The sequence below is a fragment of the Asparagus officinalis genome, chromosome 3 (genome assembly GCF_001876935.1).
Source record: "Asparagus officinalis chromosome 3, Aspof.V1, whole genome shotgun sequence".
Taxonomy (NCBI): domain Eukaryota; kingdom Viridiplantae; phylum Streptophyta; class Magnoliopsida; order Asparagales; family Asparagaceae; genus Asparagus; species Asparagus officinalis.
The window spans coordinates 65,980,550-65,985,926 of NC_033796.1; positions in this window are offsets into that span (position 1 = coordinate 65,980,550).

Sequence of the window (5,377 nt, forward strand, 5' to 3'; positions counted from 1 at the left end):
TAGCCGAGAAGGTGGAGCGACAGCTTGGACGAAATAGTAAAGGATCGTGGGCAGCTTCTGACGGTTCGCACACGAACTTTAATCGTGATGGGAATAAACAGTCTCAAACTGCTCCTGATCAAGATTCTACGACAGAAAAGGGCAAGGGGCCAGCGACGACTGCAGCGAAGAAGCCTACTCCAGCGAACCCTTATGCCAAACCTGACCCGATCAAGTGTTATAGATGCGGACAGCCTGGTCATCGTTCCAATCAGTGCCCTAAAAGAGGTACTGTGAACATGGTGGATCATGAAGATGAGGATACAGACCGAGACAATGTTGAAGACTATGATGATGGGTTGGATGCTGATGATGGGGAACAACTCTCATGTGTTGTGCGGCGACTATTGTTGGCTCCAAAGGCAGAAGAACCACCACAGAGGCATAATATCTTTCGAACGAGATGTACGGTGCAACAGAAGATCTGCGATGTCATCATTGATAGTGGGAGCAGCGAAAATATTGTATCTCGGCGCATGGTGGAGAAGTTAGGGCTGAAGACGGAAAAGCATCCCGCTCCTTACAAGATCGGCTGGATTCGCAAGGGTAATGACGTACAGGTTGATGAAGTGTGTCGGGTATCCTTTTCCATTGGCCGAACTTATGTGGATGAGGCATTGTGCGATGTAGTAGAGATGGATGCATGTCATATGTTGTTAGGCAGACCTTGGCAGTTTGATGTTGATGCCACGCATAGAGGGAAAGATAACGTCTACATCTTTAAGAAGGATGGTCGCCGAATTGTGCAAAAGCCTCTAACCGAGAAGGGACCTGTCAAAACCATTGTGGCTGAAAAGAAGAATTTCTTGGTCGTTGACAATGAAGACTTTATGAAAGATGTGAAGCAATCTGATGAGATTTATGCCCTTGTAGTTTCGGGAAAAGAGGAGTCTACCACTGTCGAAACTCCACATGAAGTACAGACCCTCTTACAACAGTTTGATGCAGTTATGCCTGATGATCTTCCTTCTGAATTACCCATGCTTAGGGACGTTCAACATCAGATCGACCTTATCCCTGGATCCCGACTACCAAATCTGCCACACTATAGGATGAGTCCGAAGGAAGGAGAGATTTTGCAGAAGCAGGTGGATGATCTCATCCAGAAGGGCCTTATACGACCTAGCATGAGTCCGTGTGCAGTGCCAGCACTACTAGTCCCAAAGAAGAACGGAGAGTGGCGTATGTGTGTGGACAGTAGGGCTATCAACAAGATTACGGTGAAGTACAGATTTCCTATTCCACGCTTGGAAGACATGCTAGACATGTTATCTGGTTCAAAGGTGTTCTCCAAGATAGATCTCAAGAGCGGCTATCATCAGATTCGGATTAGGGAAGGAGATGAGTGGAAGACTGCTTTCAAGACAAAAGAAGGCCTGTACGAGTGGTTAGTCATGCCTTTTGGTCTTTCTAATGCCCCTAGCACTTTCATGCGATTGATGAATCAGGTATTAAAACCCTTTATCGGCAAGTTCGTCGTAGTTTACTTTGATGATATCCTGATTTATAGCCAGAGTGGGGCTGCACATCTGGACCACTTGAGGGAGGTACTAACAGTTTTGCAGGAGAATAAGTTGTACATTAATTTGAAGAAGTGCAACTTCATGACCAGTAGCCTCGTGTTTCTAGGCTTTGTTGTCAGTGCAGAGGGTATTCATGTTGATGAAGAGAAGGTTCGTGCTATTAGGGATTGGCCTACCCCGAAGACTGTCAGCGAAGTTCGTAGTTTTCATGGCCTAGCAACATTCTATAGGAGATTTGTAAGAAATTTCAGCAGCATTGTAGCACCTATAACTGAATGCATGAAGAAAGGAAAGTTCAATTGGGGGGAAGAAGCAGATCGTAGCTTTGCACTGATCAAGGAGAAGTTGTCCACCGCACCTGTGCTTGCACTTCCAGATTTTCAAAAAGTCTTTGAAGTTGATTGTGATGCGTCCATCATAGGAATTGGTGGTGTTTTATCTCAGGAAGGGCGTCCAGTTGCCTTTTACAGTGAGAAACTAAGCGAAGCTCGACAGAAGTGGACCACATATGAGCTAGAATTATATGCCATAGTTCAGTCTTTGAAGCATTGGGAGCACTATTTGATCTCGAGAGAGTTTTTGCTTCACACTGATCATCAGGCCTTGAAGACCCTTAATAGTCAGACTACCATCAACCGTATGCATGCTCGTTGGATTGCATATCTGCAGCGTTTCACCTTCGTTTTGAAGCATAAATCCGGGCAGCAGAATAAGGTTGCAGATGCACTCAGTAGGAGGGCTGGATTGTTGGTAACTTTGAAGGCTGAAGTGATTGCGTTTGAGTATCTTAAGGAGCTTTATGCGGAGGATGACGATTTTAAGAAGATTTGGAATGACTGTCTTCAAAATAGATCAGTTAAAGGCTTTCATATTCAGGATGGTTATCTATTTCATGGCGATCAATTGTGCATACCCCAGAGTTCGCTAAGAGAGCAAATATTTCGAGACCTTCATGCTGGCGGACTAGGAGGACATTTGGGACGTGATAAGACAATTGCAGCCATTGAAGAACGATATTATTGGCCTCAGTTAAAGAAGGGAGCAGAAAGATATGTGCGGCGTTGTCCAATTTGTCAAGTTGCTAAGGGACAGTCTCAGAATACAGGATTGTATACACCCTTACCAGTTCCTGATGCGCCGTGGCATGATATTTCCATGGACTTTGTGTTGGGACTGCCTAGAACCCAACGAGGTATGGATTCTATTTTTGTTGTGGTTGACAGGTTTTCAAAGATGGCGCACTTTATTCCATGCAAGAAGACTGCGGATGCGAGCAACATTGCCAATCTTTTCTTTCGGGAGATAGTTCGTCTTCATGGAGTGCCAAAGTCCATCACATCCGATAGAGATTCCAAGTTCTTATCACACTTTTGGAAGACTTTGTGGCAGAGATTCAACACTTCTCTCAAGTTCAGTACTGCCTATCACCCCCAAACGGATGGCCAAACTGAAGTGGTCAATCGCACCCTCGGCAATCTTCTTAGATCTATTTCTGGCGAATGACCAAAACAGTGGGATCTTGCTTTGGCACATGCTGAATTTGCCTACAACTGTATGGAGAGTCGGACTACATGCAAGGCACCCTTTACAATTGTGTATGGAAGGCTTCCGAATCACTATCTTGATCTAGCCCCGCTGCCTAAACTTCCTGGACAGAGTGTTCCTGCAGATCATATGGTTGAAAAGATACGTGCTATCCAGCAGGAGGTGAAGGAAAAGATAGAGCAGTCTAATGCTAAATATAAATGAAGAGGGAGACATGGTGATGGTGTTTTTGAGAAAAGAACGTTTTCCTGTGGGCACCTACAACAAACTGAAGAATAAGAAGTATGGTCCATGCAAGATACTGAGAAGTATGGTTCGGTTTGCGTTCTCAGTTTCGGTAAATTCCTTACGGTTTGAGAGATAATTACAATTTTGTCCGTTTTTACTATTTTTAGTAATAATTTAGGAGTCTGTTTTGTTTAGGAAACAAATCCGATTTGATCTCAGATTTGACCGGTGGACTTTCCTATTCATAAGGATTCTTTTTAGGAGTTTTAATGTTTTATGAATTCTTTACTATTTTTGGTAAGTTCAGAGTCCTTGTAGGAATTAGAGTCCTTGTATGAATTAGAGTCCTTGTAGGAGTCTTGTTTCTTTTTCTATTTAAGAAGAATCTTGTAAGCCCTAGAGGCATAACTTTTGATTAATAAAATTTTGTTTTTTCTTAATATTTCTTTGTGGATTCGAAGCTCTTCGTGGATTCAAAGATCGTTCTTTGTGGATTCAGAGAACACCATTGGTGGATTCCGAGGTTACAACTTCCGCGCTGCGTCAATTGGTATCAGAGCCTTGTTCCTCTGAAGACGGAGAAGCATCCCGCTCCTTACAAGATCGGCTGGATTCGCAAGGGTAATGACGTACAGGTTGATGAAGTGTATCGGGTATCCTTTTCCATTGGCCGAACTTATGTGAATGAGGCATTATGTGATGTAGTCGAGATGGATACTTGTCATATGATTTTAGGTAGGCCATGGCAATTCAATAATGGAGCTACCCATAGGAGCAGAGACAATGTTTATATCTTCAAGAAAGATGAACATCGAATTGTGCTTAAGTCTCTTACAGAAAAGGAGCCATTTAAGATAAAAGCTACTGAGAAGAAGAAACATTTAGTGACAAACAACGAGACTTTAACAGAAAACTTGAAGCAATCTGAAGAGGTCTATCATTTGGTTGTAAAAGAAGAACATGCATCTACCGAAATTCCTCCTAAGGAGCAAACACTTGATATGCATGAGATTCATGATGGCGATATGATAGTGAAGATGGATGATATGCATGATATTCTTAAAGTAGAGAGTGATGCAATAGAGAGTGATGTAATTGATGTTGTCCTGATAGAGGAGAAAGATAAAATAGAGAGTGATGCAATTGATGGTATGTGTGAATTGCTTGGTGGAGGGCTAGAGACAAAGGAGATGAAAGAATTGTGTATGGAGTATGACGCGGGATTCTCTTCTCTGGAAGCAAAGATTGTTAATAATTTCAAGGTGATGATACTTTCAGCACTAGAATATGAGAAGCAACATGGAACATATTTTGAGGAGTTTTTCAAGTCAATTGCAGATCCACATGCTGTCAGACACATACACATGGTGTGTGAAAGATTTATTCAAGAATTTGAGTCAGAAGAAGTCCTAGCTGAAGAGGTAAAACAACAGATGGAGAAAATCAATGCTAAGTACAAGGCAGATGCTGATCGATGCAGGTTAAGAAAGATATTTATCGATGAAGCTACTATTCTAACAATTATAAGCTCGAGGTCGAGCTTCTTTCAACAAGGGGAGACTGATGTAGGATGCTTAATCTGAGTTAGAGTCTGTTTTGTTTAGGAAACAAATCCGATTTGATCTCAGATTTGACCGGAGGACTTTCCTAATCATAAGGAGTCTTTTTAGGAGTTTTAATGTTTTAGGAATTTTTTACCATTTTTGGTAAGTTGAGAGTCCTTGTAGGAATTAGAGTCCTTGTAGGAGTCCTGTTTCTTTTCTATTTAAGAAGAGTCTTGTAAGCCCTAGAGACATAACTTTTGATTAATAAAATTTCGTTTTTCCTCAATATTTCTTTGTGGATTCGAAGCTCTTCGTGGATTCGAAGATCGTTCTTTGTGGATTCAGAGAACACCCTTGGTGGATTCCGAGGTTACAACTTCCGCGCTGCGTCAGGGATATGATTTTTACTAATAGAGAAGAAGAGTACAAACTGAGATTAATCACTCAAACTAACCAACTAATCTCACCAACAAATCTCTAATTCTCTCCAAATAAAAC